General features: G+C 34.7%; 1 long non-coding RNA gene across 1 annotated transcript; it reads right to left on the bottom strand.

Annotated features, from left to right (window-relative positions):
- Window positions 1-18,591: 18,591 nt before the first annotated feature.
- Window positions 18,592-21,810, bottom strand: LOC147916402 (uncharacterized). The gene is made up of 3 exons (XR_015552979.1): window positions 21,667-21,810; window positions 20,514-20,594; window positions 18,592-19,861 (listed from the first exon to the last, which is right to left on the bottom strand). It is a non-coding gene; the product is annotated as an uncharacterized LOC147916402 (long non-coding RNA).
- Between the last annotated feature and the right edge of the window lie 305 nt (window positions 21,811-22,115).

The raw sequence follows: 22,115 nt of genomic DNA, 5'->3' as shown, positions 1-22,115 counted from the left end.
CCAAATGAAAAAACCAAATCATTGTTGTGAAAAAGAGGTCTGTGATTTTTAATGTGGCACAGCAGCGTATTGCAATTTAATTTTTCATAAATGCCGCCATCTAGTGTTCACTAATCCAACTTTTATTACTGACCTTAAAAATATATTGTTAAATATGGAAATGTTCCCCTGTTTCACAGAGGCAAATAGCATCAAGTCAATGTATTTCATATTTCCAAGTCTTAATATCTGAAATAACAAAGTAATGAAGTAAGAACAATCATGGTAGCCAAAGCTAGCACTGTAGACATTTCACGTTACTCTGTACAACACAAATTCACTATCTTTATAGTTCTAGTTTGGTCTCACTCTCTCTCTCTCTGCCAGCATTCTTTAAAAGTGCTTTGTTCTCCACCATATCTCTGGCTCCTAGCATAATTCTTGGCATACAGTTAGTGCTCAGTGTCATGCATGTAATAAATTACCTAATGTTTATATGCCTAGGACTGTCTTAAGCAGTTCTTATATAATATCACATTTAATTTCTACAACCTTTGAGGAAGCTTCTATTATTGTTTCCTTTTACAGATGAGGAAACTGAAGCCTAGGGAAGTTGATTAAACTTCCCATGAACACGTAGAGGGTAAGTGGCCAAGCCAGGATTTGAAGTCAGCAGTCTGACTCAAGAGTTCTCACTTTCAACCATCAACGAATCAGTGAATCGTCAAACTTGCAAAAATGGTTTGGCTCTCAGAATACCTATAACTGTGCACGTGTTGATTGATAAATGAGAACTGAGAAGTAAACGTGTTTGAAATCATTTATCACCCTTAGAAGATATCATCATTTCTAAAGAATTTAAAACATGCTATGAAATTAAACTGAAACTGTTGGGGGTAATTAAAACATATTGTCACTGGTTCAAAAAACAAAAACATATGTCTTGTTCTATCTGCAAAAAATAAATGCATAGTAATAGGTTAGATATTTGATTTCAATCTTTTTTGAATGAATTGTTACCTCTCCAACAAAAATTGAATGCAAAAATATGACAACTAACTACAGAGGTGCTTTGCTTATTTCAATTAGTGACGTTCGTGTGATTTTAATTACTTTAAACAGTTTGTTCTATTACTTTAGTATGTTGTATTGCAAATATTTATGATTTTTCGTTTTGATCAATATCTTTTTCCCTTTTTGCTCTACCCAGACAAACTTCTAAGCCTAGGTAACTGTTTCAAGTCAGAAACCTGACATGAGGTTATTGATGTTCATTGAGAGCTTGCCCATTCATCAGTTTCATGCGGTGAATGTCTCTACTGATGACAAAAAGAAAATTGTGTGTATGTCCTTGAAGTCAAACAAATATGTATGTTATTTGTACATGTATGTATATCAGATTACCCAACTAATTTCCAAAATAAGAGAAGACTCAAAGAAAAGTACAATGATACCAATGCCTTCTCGTCTGGACATTGTAATCAGCCAACTCAATTCCCCGTGGAAACAGGAGCATCCACAATGTCACTGCCTAATGTGACTGTAAGTGATTGGCGCAGTTGATGATAGAACAATGTTAAGTCTTTTATTTTAAGAAAAGCATTTCCTCTTAAAATTCAATTGTGAAAATATGCTTAAAAGTTATAATAAAAAATGAACTTAAATACCAGGACTGAAAATTACATTAATAATTAAGAATATTCATTAGCCTTCTAAGGGTAATATTGGATTATCTTTTGTTGAATTTGTAGAGGCACCAAGTGCTAAAGTTTCATAGAGAATATCCACACAAACCTTTATTTGTCACATAAGAAAATGGGAGCTGTAAAAGTTAGATTTGTCCAAGTGAAAGTGCTATTTATAAATCCAAGACTAGAACCTAGAAACCTGTTTCTCCATACAATGCACTTTTCACTACACGGAAAAGGAGCATTTTTAAAAATTCTTCAAAACAATATCTTGCTAAAAACAAACATTAAAGGGACAGTAGTGACAAAGTTAAAGTAACAGACCCAACAGTGGTAAGACACATAGATAAGTAGTCATAACTTATCTATCAACTCATTCATGTGATCATTCATTCAACAAACACTTACTGAGCATGAGCTCACAATCTTACAAAAACACACTGAAATACAGATAGTGAACTTCTTTTTACTTTTTCAAACATGACTGACAACATTCTGTAGCCAAACACACCAGGTGTTAAAGCAGTATTCACGTGGCAAGGCTTTGAGATGTCAGGGCTCTTTATTTATTAATTTTTAAATACTTTTCCTGCATTTATTTCTAGATCCTTTAAAGCAATTTATTACTTTATTATTGTTTTTATGCATATTTGCCTCACTTAACTGTAGCACAGTTTGGCCAGAGTAGGCCCTTGATAAATATTTATTGAAAAATGAGAACCTAGTTCTCTGGGGAAAAGTCCATCTTTTCCTCACTACCATCTTCTCCCTCCTCCTTCCAATCCAGTAGGAAGATATTTATTGTCTCCAATTTTTCCTATATTGTTTACAGAAAATGAGATAAATATAAATATAATTGCATAAAAACAAATCAATGAAAGTTTCTTTCTTAAAGAAACACTCTTTTTGGCATGCACGTAGTCACGGGTTAAGCCAAGTCTACTCTATGTTGATACGCTGCTTCAGAAGAGCCTATTTTTATTTCATTCTTACAGGCTTTAGGGCTGAATTACCCAAATCGATCATCTATAACCCCTAAATTGTCCATACAAAGGACATTTTATGTTTTTGTTGACCAGGTTTAACATAATAAGATCAGAACCTGCCGTTCTATATGCTGTGTATAATTTATAGTGGAACGGATTGGGAGACCTTAATTTTGTAGTGTTAATACTCAAATATTGAAAATATAAATGGAAATTCATAATTAAACATTTTATCCAAGGCAAATTCCAGGACCAAAGCAAAGATTACGTATAGTAGTATTCTCAGGCAATTTGCCAATGAAAACTTGCTATGAAAACCAGCATTTTTTTTCTATGTCTGTAATTCTAATCTTTCATTTTATAATTTGAAAGGAACAATACTAATAAGAGTTACTGAGTAGATTCTAACATTCTTTTTAGGTGTAAAGAGATGAAGAGGTACCTGAAATTACACTTTCACATCCTACGTCACTCCATATGTATTCAAAAAGCAAGATATTTTCAATGTCTAAGTTGGATTCAATGTGCTTGTGATTTACAGTCATATGAAGTGAATTAATTGCAGAGACGTAACTGGACCAAAACAATCCAGCTGAGGAGAGAAGCAAACATAATGGAGGTAGGGAATTCTATGAATATCAGGTGTGGCGTTGTTTGGGTTGGATTTCTTTCAGCCAAATAACTTTCAAGTTTACATTCATGCAGAAAAAATATGCCCAGACTTAATATTTTACAATTCATGTGGGTTTCTTTAAAATCATATGCATGTGTGGCTTTCATAAAATTACATACATGCACACGCATATATACATATAGATACATACATGCATACATGTATGTGTATATTTATGTTAGTTTATGATTCCATTATAGCATATACCATGGCCAGTTACATTTCCTATAGTAACACCACACCACCACCCCTGTAACATTCAGATAACATTGAATAGATATACTGAGATTCTAGAGGGAGTGAGTTCTCTGGCAGTTCTATCTGGGGTTGATGAATAAGGGGTAATGCTGCAGGGGGTGGTATATACCTCCTCCTAACCATGCTACATTCATGCTTTACTTGTGTATTCAGTAAACTGACTAGTAACCAGTACTATTTTCTGCAGTACAAGTTATAAATTCTGAATTCATGGTAGGAATGCTTTGGCTTTTACTCTGAGTGACATGAGATGCCTTGGGAGGATTTTAAACAAAAGATTGGCATGATTTGATTTGTGTTTGAAAGGGTCACTGGCTGCTGTGTGGAAAATAGAATGTAGGCTCACAAGGGTGGATGTAAGGACACTGGTTAGGAGGCTACTGAAATAATACTAGCAAAGTGTGATAGTGGCTTGAAATAAGATGGTAATAACTGTAGCTGATTGTTCTATCTCTAAAAAGGAATAATTTTAACTAACCCACAGAGTATTAACTTAATTCAAAGAGTAAAAGAGTCTGCAAATTTCTATGTCACAGGACTGATCCTATCAATCAACCCTGAAGTCACAACATGACAAAGAAATCTCAATAAAAGAAGAGGAGTGAGCAAACTCACTTATGACTATAGATGCAAATATTTGTCCTTCATTTCACTGAAAAAATAAGAAAACCATAAGAATGTAGGAAATTACTCAGATATGCCAAATTTTTCAATATTAGGGAGTAAATTCATTTCATTAATTTCTTCAGTTACAAAAATATTACACCTAGTTCAATGTATAAAATATTTGATAAAATGCATCATCTATGCCCAAATAAAATTTAATGAAACAAGAATAAATGATATTTCCTTATAAGAGAGAAGATAATCTATCTCAGAGCTTTAAAGCTGGTATAAATTATGAATAATGCTATAAAGACATTCACATTCGACTGGAATTCAGAGAAAAACACAAGGATACCCAGTGTCATTTCCATTATTTAGCTGTTATGTGAATTGTGGCCAATCCATCAGCATTAGAATGCAAATGGGGAAAATCTATGCAATGTATTACAGTTATCTTAAAAAATAGAAATCACTGGGGACGGCCTGGTGGTGCAAGCAGTTAAGTGCGCGCCCTCTGCTGCAGCGGCCTGGGGTTCGCCAGTTCGGATCCCAGGCACGCACTGACGCACCGCTAGGCAAGCCATTCTGTGGCGGCGTCCCATATAAAGTGGAGGAAGATGGGCGTGGATGTTAGCTCAGGGCCAGTCTTCCTCAGCAAAAAGAGGAGGATCGTCAGATGTTAGCTCAGGGCGGATCTTCCTCACAAAACAAATAAATAAATAAATAAATAATAGAAATCACAATAAATAAACAATTGACAGCAATTCAATAGATAACATTAAATTCGCAAATTTATAATAATTGTATAATTATAACATATAATTGAACACTGAATAATAATTGTCTAATAATATGGAAATATCCAAATACTCAAACTTCTCTATCATTAGAAAAATGCAAATTTAAAAATGATATGCCTATTTCACCAAATTGACTTTTTTTTAATGATAATATAAAACTATTTAAGCAAATTCATGTTCTTAGTCATTGCTGATGGTGGTATAAATTATTTAACATTTCCAGTTGGCAGTTTAGAAATATATGCAAAAGGCTTCAATTCTGGCACTCCCTTTACCTATCAATGTCATTTCTACATAAACCTCATTAAAAAATCATTTATAGGTGCAATCAAAGATATAGGTAACAGAATCTTCTTCACATCCTTAAGTTTTACAGTAAGAGGTTCTTTAAAAACAAAACAAAACATAGATGTCCTAAAACAGAAGATGGCTAGTAAATTATAACACACCCACATGATAGAATATCATGCAGTTATTAGAAAATTGAATGAGGAAGGAATTTTAATAAACTGGACATTTTCTTGATATATTAAGTTTAATTAAACTGGTTGCCAAGGACACATACGGTACAAAACAAAACAAAATCGACCTTTCCACAATAAAATTTAAAAATTTATAAGCACGTATTCCAAAATGTTACCATTGATTATCTCTAGGTGGTAGGATTCTGGTATGTTTTTTCTGCCTTTTGCTCTTCAGAATTTCTTAAACTTTTGACAATATACATGCATTATTTAATAACCCTGTGAAAACAGAGCATATAATGTATTTTAAAATAATCCAATTGACGACAGTTTTGATGCCAAGAGAGAAAGAAGGTAAAACAGTATTGATTAGGGAGCCAATCTTTCTTTAGAAAGGCTTAAGACTCATTCATGCTTTCATCAAGCATTGATTGACTCTCTGTTCCATATTATTCCATAAGCTAGACATAAGGCATTCAAAGATGAGTTATTCACTATCCCTTTCTTATGAATCTCATAGATCAGTGAAGGAACCTGCCAGACGCAATGTCAGTGCAACTGCAGTGAACTGGGTATGAATGTAGCATTAGAGGGCACAAAGGAAGGGTGTGGCTGCCGGGGGAAGAGGAATCAAGAAAAGGCGCCCTAGAACACTGATCTTGAAATCAGTTTTAAAAGGTGAGCAGGAATTTTCTCACATAGAAATAGTGGGCAAAGTCATTCCAGGAAAAGGGAATAGCATGAGAAAATTGTAGAGAAGCATGATTCAAATCCTATTATTGTTAATTATCATCACCTTATCATATTTGTTTATGAAAAGTCTAATGAGGACCAAAATCCTGAATATGAAACTGATTGAAACAGTATCTTCACAGTTGCTATAGCACCTTTGTGGCATAGCTTGCAAAGACTTTTTTTTTGATGAAAAAAAGTTATTGTTACAATCAGAATGTTCTAATAAAAATATTATTATGACATTAGCTACCTTTATTTTCTGGGCCTTGCCTCTGTACCAGGTGTGCCACAAAGCGCTCACCTGCATCAGCCAGCTCCCTGAGGCTCTCACTTCCCTAAGGTAGGTCTGAAGGAATAACCCCCAATTCCCCCAACCTTGTAGCTGCCCTCCCCAAATTCCCTCTGCCTGTCCTTCCTGTTAGGATACCCCTCTCATCTGGCTCTCTCCTTCTCCTCTAACACAGAGGTTCCTTCCTAACTCTCTTTCCTTTCATGACTTCAACATGCCCAGTCTTTACACCTAGCATACTCTGCTACTCCATAGCTCCCAAACATGTCGTGGTAGTTCATTTGCCATACTTCCTGCATCCTATTCTTTTCAAAGAACAGTTCCAGAATACCATACATTTACATAAGCTATCCATGTTTTGTATTTTCCTGGCATCATATGCATACTCATGCAAAGCCTCTTGTCCTGTGTTATCTTGAATGATCATATCTTATTCAACTAGTCCAGCATCCAGTATCTAACACAGAATCCGATGCATTGTAGACATACATAGAGTAAGTGTTTATTGGATGAATGAGTGAATGGTGAATTTTATTCAAAAGCATACTACACAATTCAATAGAAAATTTCTCAGTTTTTAGTATGGCATTATCTTTGAAGACAAATCAGAATAAAGTGACCTCCAAGTTTTATCTGAGAAATCTAGAAGCAGAAATCAGATTGAAACAAAATATTTTATTAAGTCCTCAAACAATCTAAACTACAAAAATTGGACCAAGCTTCTAAAATAAAACAAAAAATCAAAAACCAGTTCAAATTGAAATCAGCTATATTCATTTCAAAAATGATTTTATTGAACAGATACAAAAAAGTCTAATAGCCTAAAAAAATTATTTCAACCAGAACACTAGTAAATAAATCATGACAGTACTATTTGATAAGTATAGAAGTCAGTGTTTTGTTTGTTACTCTCTCTGGCCTTAAAAATAAAAATAGAATGATTATCTATTTTCTTGAACCCCAGGATCCATAAGCCCAGTAAGTAACCACTGGAGAATGAGGATACATCTCTTCTCCCAAAGGCTAAATATTTGCTGTTGAGTGGCCCAAGAACTTCTCCAGTTCCTGAATTCTTCCCTTATGTATACAGCCATCTGTCACCCAAGTCCTCAAATAAAAGGCATGTTAAAGACTGAACTCGCTCTTGAGACATTTCTGATTTGCGTGGTTGCAAAATATCCTTGAAAGAACACGAGAAGCATACAGGCCACACAGTGGAAACCGAAGGTTTTTTGGTATCTTTCCTTAGTACTTGAGAATTCCCACCCTATTGTGAAGAATCATAAGCCTTCTCAGCAAATGAGTTATGTACACTGCGCGGGCCCTACTGGGAGGCTTTGGGTAAAAGACAAAACTGACTCTTTCACAAGCCTAGAAACTGCTTTATAAGCTAACTATTTGAGGCTTGAGAGTGTGCACTTTGCATATGTATATTCCCAACAATGTTGACCACAGGGTTTTAGATAGAGCAGTGAGTCAATAAATGAATAAATAAGTAAATGAATTAATGGATACATTATCTTTAATGAAACACAGTTTGATATAAGGCTGAAAGGGAGTTATTATTTCTAATCAGTAATACCATGTAAAAACCCCTCGGCTAAAACTTGCTGTACTAGGCAAAAGTCATATATGGGCATCAGCCTTGTATCATAAACTACGTACATAGGGATATGTGTCTGCATGTTTGTACACATATTTATGCATATATGTATTCTTGAATATATGGGTTTAAAGATATGCAAAAAACCAAAATGCATATCTTTCAACAACTAAATATGTTAAGGATATTTTATAAAAATGTTTATTTCTTTCTAGCGAGAATGTGGATATTTTTATTTTGCTGTCTATATTTTCTAAATTTTCTAGAAAAACATATTATTTCCATAATTATAGCAATGCTTTATTAATAGAAGATATTCATAGAGCTATAGAGAGGAGAGAGACTAGAATCTCTCTACTACAAGGAGATTGAATATTATTCACTAGACTGAATATATGAAGACAGAAGTCCAGTTCAATAGTTGTTCTTTTGTTTTGAGTACCCATTCTGGGGGAAACTCTTGTAGGTGCTGTTTCTGATAGGACAATTATAGACATGAATAGAAATTATTCTCTTCCTCATGATTTTAAACATGAGTTGAACCAAAAGAAGTACATGATTAGGTAACTTTTTGTTAATGAGAAAATCTAGTTACCTAGAAGCGTTTATTGCGACAGCATTCTGACTAACAGAGGCTCCTGTATCTGTGGGCAATTTTATACTTATGCTCTTGAGTTGGCCACCTCACTTTCTTCCAGAATTGCTCTTGGAAACAGGGCAGACTACTAGAAAAGGAAGCCATGTTCCTTCAAGAGGAGAACTGATTTGAACTCAATGGAAACTTTGGCAGGAACATTAAGAAAGACCTTGGTCTTCCTGACTGCCAGATTAAACAAAGTAAAGGATGTCGTTTATTTTACTTAAATCAGCTCAGTTGATTCATAATACTAGTGGTAAAAACATCTTAGAGGAACAGGTCGGGGATCACTAATCCTTTCTTAGTGGCTTTATTATCTTATTAGATTTAAGCTAAAGGAAAAACAATCCGATAAGCAGCCAAGATGCTTACAGAGAATTAAAATGCTTTCTGAGATTATTTGGGATTGAACACAGTTTCAATCTTTGCTTAAAATAACAAATAACTTTCCTTCCATTAAGTTGAATAAAAGAACACTCTACGTGTATTAAAATGTGAAATATCTGGAATTTATAATCACCTTCACATCTGCTGAAATAATCTTCTAATTGGCCTCCCAGCTTCTCAATCCTCATTTGCCAGTGTTTGTCACTCTCCTGCTCACTAACTCCTCCTGGCTACACACTGCTTACAGACATAGTTCTCGGTGTGTGACATCTGGAAGCCTGGCCTCAGAATTTTCTGGGGTACAAGATGAATAACTCTAAGGGTGGGTCCCAAGCCCTCCAAGTGTTCCCTTTGCACAACAAATGTTTAGAACCACTGGCCTAGAAACTGCTATACAAATCCCTTAATGTGGCATTCGATGTCCTGCAAAATGTGTCCTTGAGCTGCTTTTCTGAGGTCATTTCACACCATCTTTCTCTAGGCATATCAATGAGCCAGGTTATTCCTTGCTTCCTGATCTCACCATTGTCCTCCCAGGCCAATGATTTCTTCATTCTCTCCTTTCAGCTTGTAGTGTCACATTTCTTGCCACCCTCTGAAATTTTTGGATTCATCTTCTAATCCTCTGGCTGCTAAACCACACCAGAGGTTCTATTGCCCAGCATCCATCCTTCTGGGCCCAGAGAGAAAAGATTTTGAACCGATGGGCTGCACAATTTAGGGTCGTTTGGGAGAGCAGTGGTTCATGGGTATGAGTTTTAAGGTCATACTCTAAAGCTTACCCTTGAAACCAATCCCTCTGTGAATATTTTATTCTTTGAATTCTTTAATAATGGTTGGTTACTCCAGCCTCCTTATGTTTTCCTATAGAATCAGCTTAGTAGAACAAAAATAAAACAAAAAATTATGGGCTTTGGAGTTCAATAGTTCTGGAATTGATTATCAGGACTGCCACCTACTACTTATATGATTTTGAACAAGTGACTTAATCTCTTTACCTCAGTTTACTTTTTCCTAAAATGGCATAATATCTTAGGGTGGTTATGAAGATAATTAAAAATTGTAGAATTCTGATTTTAATTTTACGTGTATCTCCACATTATTATTTCTCAGAGGACAGTGTAGTTTTCTGCCCTAAGTTGATATTTAGTAAATGTTTGCTGAACTTTTGTTATTTAAGTAAGTGTATAAGATGTTTTAAAATAGTTCATCAAATTACCTTATAAGGGTTTGCTTTGCAATTGCATTACTATCTGTTTTGGGCTGAATTGTGTCCTCCAAAAATTAACCTCCAGTACCTTAGAATGTGACTGTATTTGGGTCTTTAGAGAGATAATTAAGTTAAAGTAAGGTCATTGGAATGGGCCTTAAGCTAATATGACTGATATCCTTATCAGAAGAGAAGATTAAGACACAGAGACACATACAGAGAGAACCAGGTGAAGACACAGGGATAAGATGGCCATCTGCAAGCCAAGGAGAGAGGCCTGGGAAGAAACCAGGCCTCTGACACCTTCATCTCAGACTTCTAGCCTCCAGAACTGTGAGACGATAAATTTCTGTTGTTTAAGTCACCCAGTCTGTGGCACTTCGTTATGGCAGCCCAGCAAACTAATACACCATCTCTTGACTTTACTGTTGTAATTGGTACCCTTGAAATAAAGACTAAGTTGCTTGTGTTATGGTGTCTGTGTTCATTTGTTTGGTATAAACATAAGATAGCGTTACAAAGTGAGAGTTTTCACCTGGAAACATGATAGCAGCAAATTTTTTCTTGCTAAAAAAAGCAGAGCCTGAAATATAGTATGTGTCCCTAATGGATGACTCCATATCATATGCAACCTGTGCAGTGAGCTTGGTAAATAAACTATACTGAGCGGGCTGGGATGTATTTCAATGGATCTGTTAGCAGTGAAGCTTGAGCAGAGTGAATCGTGAACGAACCTTACAATACTTGGAGACAGATTAACAGTTCCTGTTTTAATTTGAGGGTGCCAAATGCACAGCGATATTCCCTAGCAGTGCCTGCTGGATTCCAATTGAATGGAGCTTGCTTCATTGGGTCCCCGAGCAAATATAACCCAATCTATTACATTTGTATAGCACATTACAAATTTGAATGTATTTTCTCTTACATTTTCTCATTTGGTCTTCATTATGATTAAGCATAATAATTATTATAAACTCAGCCTGGCTACTCAATGGCTTAAAAATCTATTTCTTTCCTCAAGTCCCAATGTATGAGAGTGTGCAGGAGCTAGAATTTTGACTCAAGATCTGTATGCTTCTTTCAGTGCTGCGGCTGCTAAACCATACTGCAAATTACTACCATCCAACACCCATTTCTCTGGGAACAGAGAGGGAAGATTTAAATCACTAAGCCATGCAATTTCAGGTTGTTCGGGAGGACAGTAGTTGGTGAGTAGGAATATTGAAATCAAAAAAGAGATATCAAATTCTCTGGCAGATATTATAACTTTGCTAAGATTCTGCATGTTATAATCTTGAAAAACAGTTTAAACAAATACCATTTCACAGATGAAGAAACCAAAATTCAGAGTTACTCATCTAAGATCACACTCAGAAATGGAATTGGAAAGTAGGTCATTTGGATTATAATATGTATACTCTTCCCATTGTGACAACCTATTCCCACTGGTTTTTTGATTTCTAGAAGATTGTCTTAATCTGCTTAATTTTGAAAGGCAAGAACTTCCAAGGAAAAGTGACTGCCTTCATGGAAAACTCCTGGTGCCAGAGAAGTCCTGGTAAAGGGGCTAGAAATTATCCTTTGCATACCATCGTCTTCATCCACCCCACCCAGTCAATGTGGCTGGAGATCATGGTGTAGAAAAAAGGCCTGGTCTTTAATAAAGAATGAAAACGAGATCTAACATTTATATAGTCCTTAATATACTGGCCACTTCTCTCAATTCATGAAACCCCTACAAAAATGCTATAAAGTAGATATTATTAATTTAAGTTGAAGAAACTGAACACTAAGAGGTTGAATAACTTGCCCAAGGTCATATATCTGGCACATAGCAAAACTGAATTTTGAACTCTATTTTATATTGCACTTTAAAATAGTTTAAAATTATGTTTAATTTTATGCTAATGAAATTTTTAAGCTAATATGATACTTTACATTGGTTGTCATCTATTAGACTAGTTGTGAGTAAAACTATTTAAATATATCCACTTTAATAAAAGTTAATATTCTGATCAACATATGTGAAATACATCACTTTTGTTCTCCCATTTTACACTCATCATATACTTAAGTTACGTCATGAACTCTATTTAAATTATTGTATCAAGGATCTATATTTTTGTTAACTTTTAGTAATAATATCCTTATTCATCTTTTTAACAGTGCTTTGGGCAGAGCTTTGCTAAGAGACATAAATTACATCACAGACTTTGTTTCAAGCAGGTTGCTCAGATGTTCATTTGGTTAATAAGAGGAAGACTGAAATCTTTTTTGCTTTCCCTGCTCACCTATATCAAAAGAACATCAGGAGAAAATTACCCTCTGGCCTTCTAGGCTATTCCTGGTATATTATAACTGCATATCAAGACTTGCCAAGTTTGGGGAATGGGGACCAAAGTCAGTCAGTGTGTGTGTGTGTGTGTGTGTGTTTGTGTGTATATATATATATGGCTGGAACTGTCTTGGTTATGAAATACTTTATTACCTACTTTAAGTGGACAACTAAGTTCTTCTTTTTAAGTGCAAAATAGCAGAAAGGGCCATATGGTACAGTGAAATGATTAAGGGGTTTGAAATATTTCAGAACTGAATTCAAAGCCAGGTTTTGATGCTTATTAAATATGTCTGTAGGCAAATTAATTTATCTGAGACTTTACATCTATTTATCTATCTACCTGTCAAATCCAACTATCTATATATGATGAAGATTAAGAAAGCAACTTCTTAGTGTCAACTTAGAATTTAATGAGTATTTTACCTAAAGTCTACACAATGCCTGGCACATAGTAAGTACAAAATCTGACAATGTTATTATTATGATTAAACTCTACACACACATTTAAATTGCAGACATCAGTGAAATAAAAGACAATATGGAGAGGCACCTAATGCTGGAGAGTTTTCTGATTTTCTCCTGGAATTGAATTTCTTATTTAGTGAAGATGGAGAGAATAGCAGATGTTCATTTCTGAATTTTGTAAGCTTTATAACATTGACGAAAAATGCCTCATTGAACACTAAAAATATTGAGGCTATCTAGATGCTGGAGTTAGTCTATCACAGTTAAATTAGTATAAAAATTATTCAAGACTTTGTAAAGACATCCAACTGTGTTCTCCAAATGTGGATAGAGAATATCCAATTTAGAGAGTATAGCAAGAACAGCAAAATTCACAGACAGTCTTAAAATGCTTAATATTTACCTGAGATGTCAAATATGACAGACTGATAGAGCCATTTTGAGTAAAATAACAAGATCCAACATATTGAAACTATATAACTATAAATAATGGATGAACTCACTTAAAATTGTTTAAAAGAATACTTGGAAGGGTTTCTATGGTATTCAGAGATCTCTGGACATATAGACCCAAGGATAATGAAATTTATGGAAAGTTCTGTGTTTATTTATTTTGGCAGGAAATACAAATATGTCGGGATGCTTCTCATGATAGTATTTGTTTCATGAAAAGTGAAAAATCATTCTCATTTGTTTTTGCATACATGCATGCATTCATTCATTGAATAAATACATATTGAGCATGGTCATAGGCATTAGTGTTATTGAGGCAAATGAAAATGACCTCAAACATTCTTGTTGCTGACCATTTGATGGGTGTTTCACATAGAGACTCATAATTAGAGTAAAAATAATTACAGAAATAATGAAGAGGAAATGACTAATGCCTCACAGATGAATCATAGAGGGTTTCTCAGAGGAGGTAATATATGAGTTGAATCTTAAAGAAGAGAAATTAAGCTACTAAAGAAAGAAGAACAAAGATATTATAGACAGAATAAATAAGCACATACCAGTGTAAGGAGGAATGATCTGAATGGCATTTAGTGTATAAGGATGGTGCAGTATATCTGGTAGTATATATTTCTTAAGGCAAGTTTGGACCATATTGTGATGGTCCTTGGATGCTAAACCAAAGAGGTTGTCTTTTGACTTATAGTCCCCCTTTCCCACAGTCTCCCACACTGCCCACTGAGCACTTACTGTGTGCCAACCACTGTGCTAAGAAAGATATTGACTCGTGTAGCAGTGACAATGACTATAGAGGCAAATATTAATATTAAGCTATGCAAGAACAAGCATTTGTAGCTTAACAAGATTTAGTAATTGTGATTGAATCCAAAAAGTCTAATTACAGAGCCCCCATTCATAATCTACATGTCATATATGTTTCCAATATGATTGTTGGAATGAAAAAAGGAAGTTAATATAAACAGAGGAAAATACAAAAGCAATGCTATCAATAAAATTTTACCTGCTTGGGCACTTGGAATTGACTTAGAGACATGAATTATTTAAGTTATAAAGACATTATAGATTAAAAGAGGAAGGGATTGGGAACCCACCATGTGGGATCTGACTAAAATTCACAGGAGCAAAATGAAGAAGAGTTTCATGAATAACTAGTATACTAAACATTATAAAAACATTGTCAAGTTCTGAATCAGTGTCTATGAGAATAATGATATCAGTATGAACTGGAATCCCTGGTCTAACTTGACAAAGTATAATAGTAAATTCCCTAAGTCCTATTAAGGATGCCATTCTCAATATGTAGCTACTCATTTCTCTTGAAGGGACAGATTTTCTGTGTTTATATTTTCAAAAACATCTGCTAGTCAGCATATCATTGACTACAACTTCATATCTGTATTAGGTTTGCTGCTTGACAATCTCAAATATTTATAGAATCTGTGGGTCAGTTGTGGCTCTGATTTATGATCAACTAGTCTTGGCTCTGAACTGTGGGTTGGGTCAACTCTGTTGCATATGTTTGCTAATTATTTTTTTTTAATCAGGAGTTACTCATATCACTTTCCTATAGCAGGTCATAGGAGTTCACAAGGGCAAGGCAAATTATACCCACATGGTTAAGCCCATATCATGTTTACTAACATTACATTAAGCACAGAATGTCACATAACCAAGTCCAACATGATGGCACTGGAAACTACTCTCCACCTATAGTAAAAGCCACGCAGAGTTAAATGGAAAGGGTATGAATGTAGCTAATGTCTACAATGCCATAAGAATGTTAGCAAATTGAAACACTTGCATCTTTTAAGTGAAAAAAATTGCACAGTTTATCTTGAAGGTGGATAATTCTCATAAGTTCTTTGCCATGAAAAGACCAACAAACTTCTAAAACTTTCTAAATATCATTTTATAATCATTTCCTATGTCATGACGAAGTAGATTATTAAAAAATAATAGTATTTAAAATGATATATTCTGTAAATTCATTTAACTATTGGTAATTTAACTATGATGCATCTCAATGTGCTGAAAGCAAATGAAAAAAATGTGATGATCCCAACTATTAGACTACCTGTGTGGTGAAATTCCCATTTGTTATGGTCTGAATATTTGTGTCCTCTTAAAATTCATACATTGAAATCCCAACCTCCAAAGATGATGGTATTAGGAGGTGGGGCCTTTGAGAAGTAGGTGCTCAGGTCATGTGGGCTCCACCCTCATGAATGAGATTAGTGTTGTTATAAAAGAGGCCACAGAGAGATCCCTTGCCCTGTCCACCATATGAGAACAGAGAGAGAAGGCACCAGCTATGAACTAATAAGAGGGCTTTCAGCAGAATGCAACCACGCTGGCACCTTGATCTTGGACTTCCTGACTTCAGAATTGTTATAAATAGATTTTTGTTGTTTATAAGCCACCCAGTGTGTGGTATTTTCTTATAACAGCCTGAAAAAAATTAAGAAACCATCTTTACCTCAGGAGTCATCAACATGCCACATGTCATATTTTGGTTTTTGATATATGAACCTGATATTAGAGCTAAGTTCAATTCAGAAATAAAGATTCATAAAAATCATAGAGATTATGGTAAATTTCCTATGACTCGTTTTGTGAATACCATTTTGGGGACCTCTTTATAGAGTAATAGTTAAGAGTCCACACTCTGTAGGCCAATTATTTAATATTTTTGAGTTTCATTTTCTCCTATAAAATAGAGATAAAACCTAGCTCCTAGGACTATTGTATGGATTAAATGACATAATTCCTGTAACAGACATATCACAATGCCTAGAAGATAGAAAGAGTTTAACTATTATAATTAGTTTTCTTATAATTATTATGTCTCTCAACCTCAATTTCCTCATCTGTACAATAAGTACAATAATATTTATTCGTGAGCATCCCAAGGGCTGTGTACACATATTCTGAGTGTATCCAGGAGACAGTGACTTGAAATTTCTGATTTCTTTTCACCAAGGAATTTGAAAGAGAAACCAGTAACATTTCACTGAAACACAAGAGAGGAAACTTGCAAACCCAAAGATAGAATTAAAATAAAAAATAAAAGTCAGGATATTCAGGCAGGAAATTGTAGTCTGACTAGAGAGAAGAGAAGCAGATAGTTGGAGGAAATGAGAACAAGTATTAAAATAGGGAATAAAGTGAGAAGAGGGAGTTTCATAAAGAAAAGGGAGCTGTGTCTGTAGTAGAAGATGGAAATCAACTTGATTCCCTTGGAAAAACTGGTGGGATTTTGGCAGCAATTTTTTTTTGAATAGTTGGGAAAAAAAGATAAGAGAATGGCTTTTAAAGAAAACTCTGAATAGATTACCAAAAGTCCCACTGTCAAATATTATCTTCCAAAGGAAAATAGAAATAAGACTGCAACTCTTTTCTCATGAATCTACAGCCTTTGAAAATCTTTCTACTGTTATATTTGAAATTTACTTTGGATCAATTTAAAATATATATCAACAGTTCATTCCACAGATGAATTCTCTCAAATAAAATATTTACCTTCTAATGATCATTATTAAATTGACTGGTAAATTGAATTTCCAGGTCCAGAGTATACTTTACACTGTTAGTTCTGAAATTTGAAGAAGCACCAACTTTTTCAAGTTCAAATTCTATTTCAGAAGAGCAAAACATAATTTTCTGTTATCTAAGAAAAATACTTTATCTGTACATTTATTTTTATCCTTTATTTTTTCTATAAAGGGCTTCCAGTACATTGGGACATCAAAAAACTCGGAAAGGTCATTTAATAAATAAATCAAAATCATAGCATCTAGTTTTGCTTTGAAAATGACATAGAACAAAGCAACTAGGAGGAAATATTTTGCGTGAGAGAAAACCGATTCTTCTCAAAAAATAATTTAGCCCATACTTGTAATCTTATAAAACCATTGGTGTTAGTGTGTATATGTGACAATGGACACAGCATAAAAATTTTTTTAAATACCAGTGAATTTTTAAACATATCAAATCATATATCTGTAGCATATGTATGTATGTAGAAAATTCTTATGTGTATAAAGATATTGGCTAATAATTATAAAGACATCCTTATTTATTATCACAATTATTAAATAATAAGTTGAAAGGACGTATAGAATAGATCAGGGTACAAAAGTTTTTTGAAATAACTAATAAGTGTTTCCTGGAAAAATGCTTTCTCTTATTTTAGGATTTATTTCAAGTATTACCCTTCCTGTGGAATTTTCTCTGAGTCATACATTCAGATTTAACACTGTGTTAAACATTTGGGCTCTTAACAAATATTTCAGTTCTCTTATTCTAAGCACATTGTGAATTTCCACATCCTCTGAAGATAAGTGTGGTCATATGACTGGTTTGGACCAATGAGACATAAGGGAAGTAAAATGTGTCACTTCCAGATAGAAGCTTTCAGATTCAGTGTGTGATTTGTCATGGATGCCCTGGTCATGGTGATTATTAAAGCATGTGTCAAGATCGAGCCTTTGTTACCTCAACCCCTGGGTGTCTGTAATAACTAGAGCAACCTTCTAGTCTGCATTCAACATACAGTGAGAGAGAAATAAAATGCAGTCACGTTAGGTCACATAGGTGATGGGGACTGTTTATTACCAAACATAGCTTAACTATTATAATCGCCCTTACCTTTAGTTATTTTGTATATTATATTATAATTTTAGTTGATATATTTGATCTAAATCTATGACTTTATACATATATAATTTTTTTATTTATATACTTTTTTTTAGCTGGAAGCTCTTCATACTATGTTATCTAGTTATATTTCTGTTTCTTCATTACAGTGCAAATATTTTTAGGATCTGGCTTCTGTATTTTCTTTTAGGCATTACTTGGCACATAGTAAGAACTATAATGTATTTTCTGAATAATGACTAATAAAAAGTAAGTTACTCAATAAATGCTTACTTTATTGACATATTCTGAAAAAAATTACAGAATTTGCATATTTTCTGAGCATTTAATGACAGTCAGACAAACAAGTGTATTATTTCTACCTAAAATAGTAAGTACTTGGGAAATAAAAGAATGTAAATTGATTAATTACTACTTAACTTTGATATTTATAGCCTGAAAATTAAATCCCCCCAACCACATATATTGATTCAATAGAAGACAATTTTAAATTTTATATTGTCAAAATAGTAGCACACGGAATATGTGGAACTAGAAACAAGAGAAATGGTATCAATAGAAATAAATTTAGTTTAGCTAACTGGATAAAAGTCAAGTCAATCTGGCATAAATTGAACTCACAGTCTATTTCATTATCAGTGAAGTATTTTCTCCATATTTTTGGAAAAGAACACTTTAATAGTTCTTAAAGGCAGTTAATATGTATTTCCATATAATGCATAATTTCCTCTTCTATTAATCAAGGTTTTTTCATCACACTTAAAAAAATTATTCTCTACTCCTTAACCAAAGCACCTCTATTTGCTTCCTAATGAAAAATTCTACAAATTCATGAGGGACTTCTCAATTGGATTCTTCAATTTGTCTTCATAACACACTGGAAATTATCCAGGAAAGACAGCTGAGAAAAAAGACTAAAATTTGTGTTAGACGATTTCATAAAATTGAATTGAAATTTTGGAGTGTGATTATCTGTGCCTTGATCTTTGTTTATACTGAGTCCATTGTGGAATTGGATATTGGGAAGAAAAAGTCCTTTAGAAATGTTAGCTGACTTTATAAACGTATAGTGGTGACAGTAGTGGTTTCAACTTCTACCACCCTTTAGTTTTTCCATTTGCTGTTATTGAGAATTTTGGCTATGTTCATATAACCATACTTAGTTCTTTGCCCAACTCAGTAAAAAAATCAAATCATATCATTGAAGTACAGGGACAAAAAAATGAAAGTTATTATTTGGGGCCACCTAGAGAAAGCCATGCGTTAAGGACCTGAATTTTTCGAATTTCAACTTTAATTTATAAAGAGACAGCTTTTGTTTTTTATATTTTCATGTTACCTCAATTCACCTGCCGTACAGGGACAGTCTGCAAATAATTGTTGTGTTACATGTGATATTTTTAAATATTTTTAATATCTTCTTTGTCAGCCAGAAACAGCATTCCTGAGCTAGATAATTGAGGAGAGTTTAGTAAAAGGACTATATTCAAGGGTGTAGATGGGTATAGAGAATAGAATGTGGATTGGTACAGTAATCCTGGGGCCGATGACAGCAGCGGATTTTCCCATCTTTGGGTCTGAAGAAGTAAGTGGAGGGGGGCCGTTATGGAACCCTGCAAGAGCAAGATAGGGAAAGGATCAGGGGTTAACAAGAATTATGGTAGAGGGACACATCCAACTGTGGTGACCCCACAGGAAGGAAGCCAGGGCAGTAGATTTTCTTACCTCATTCCCCTCCCTCCTTCTGACACCTGCCTGTGCTTCACATTGACCACACCCCGATGAAAGCCAGATAGCAAGAAGAGAACACTTTGACACAATCCATAAGCAACTAGTCACTTGGAGCATAGAACGGATTCCACCAGCAAGCAGAATATATCAAACACTCCCACTCCTTCCCTTCTGTAAACTCTGTCCTTTAAACAATGTAGCCAACAAGCCATTCAGTACTTTTCCAATGTAAAATATGCCTTAGCTAATTAATTAATTATCAATTGTTTATTGACAACTTTGAACAAAGCTAAAAACTTGTAAAAGAGATTATAACACTAGAGTTTCTTCCTTTAGGAACTCCATCACTTAGTAGGGAACAAATATATGTTCAAAATCCAAGATAATGCATATTGGTAATTGCTATGATATTGGTATGAATATAAATGAATAAAGGACAGGTAAATGAATTTTCCTAGAGACGTCTGTAAATAATTCCTTTAAAATACTGGATTAGATTTGCCCATTAAAAAATAAAGCAAGAAATACTCCTACCTGGATGGGATGGTGAAGGTGGTGTCAAATTTCAGTCATATACAAGTCAACTATATGATGGGAAATAGGAATTTAAAAAGGCTACAATAAAGCAAAACAGGCCTTATTAACCATATATCAAATGCTCCAATAACATGATCATATGTTAACCTGAAAATCTGGCTTTTAGCAGGTTTTCTCGCTTACTCAGTAGGTGCTCTAATTTCTTTCTCCCCTTCGCTTTCAGCTGGCATTGCTCCAGGCAGCATTATTTCCTTTCTGTACTTATTTAGTTAGGGTCCGCATATTGGTGATCAGAAAGCCAGTACCCAGAAGTAACAATTTAAAACTCAAGGATCAGGTCCTGTTAAATACCTCTGCCCACCTGATCCCTTCAATACAAACTTATTTTGATGACCAGTAAAATGAAGAATGCTTTTATTCCTATTTTCTTAATGGAATGGGTTGTTATTTGTCAGATTTTCCATTCATTTTTTGCTGCATATGCGCCTATATCTGTGGTAGGGGCTCAAATAATTTTGAGTCCTCTAACAAATATGACCACTTCTAGTGAGAACTATTACAAATCAATAACACCTAACAAAAATTTCACCCAGAAATATCCTACTAGACTGAGACTGCCTTGTTCTCCTTTGGCTAGGCTCCTTTTGGGAGTCAATAGGCTGTATTGGAAGGTGAGAGAGTTTTGGAGCTATACATATGTGTACTTGAATCCTTTTCATCTCTTACCTGCTGTCTAAAATTGTAGCAACTCTCTACATTTTGAGGATCTAATTTTACTTCTTGTATTTTTCTGCAGGATACCACAGTTCCTTTGAAAGGATAGTACATTCATACATGTACTGGAATAAACAGCAAACTTCCCAAATTTCAGAGTCTTTATCTAAAACTAGGGTATAATGCCTATTTCAGATTTACCATGAGGTTGAATAAACTTGTAGATGTGGGGAAGAGAAAGCTTCATGTGTGAGGAGTACAATAAAAGCCCCCATCTTCACTAATTAGGTGGTATAACTATTGGCGGTTTACTCTTGGGTAAAACAAGAAAATAATAGTGACCATCAAATTAATTCATGGTCAACTTTTAATGAGTCGATGCAGTTTAAACATGCGCTGCAGTATCAGGGTAGTAGTAAGCATTCAATATAATTACCTCTTTAAATAAAGGCTTGGTAAATGGTGGTTTCCTTCTTCTGCAAACTCTTGAGTCCCCTGTAGCAGTTTTATAGCAGCGTGCTAAATTAGGGTACTTGAAGAGAAGGGAGGTTGTTGCCCACTCCTCTTCCTGTTCCTCCCCTTCGATTCCTTTGTGGTTCCCCACACCCTGCCCCCCTTCACTGTCCTTTTTTGCCTCAGGGAATTGTTTTGTCTAGCAAGGAGCTATAAAGGATGTGTAGCAAAGGAAGACTTAAAAGTGCCTTTTGGTGACAGAGCATACATGCCGGGGGGAGGCAAGCTGCCACGGAGATCTCAGCCAGCTGCCATGGGAAACTCATACCTGCATAATCAGGCTAGATGAAAGTCAAGAGCTTCCTTCCGTGCTGCACTGGGGGGCTGTGGCTGTGGGGAAGCCCGCATTCAAGCCCAGCTGGAGGAGAGGAA

Source organism: Ceratotherium simum, chromosome 8 (genome assembly GCF_057802395.1).
Source record: "Ceratotherium simum simum isolate JZ-2026a chromosome 8, ASM5780239v1, whole genome shotgun sequence".
NCBI classification, from domain to species: domain Eukaryota; kingdom Metazoa; phylum Chordata; class Mammalia; order Perissodactyla; family Rhinocerotidae; genus Ceratotherium; species Ceratotherium simum.
This window is presented reverse-complemented; position numbering and strand designations above follow the sequence as displayed.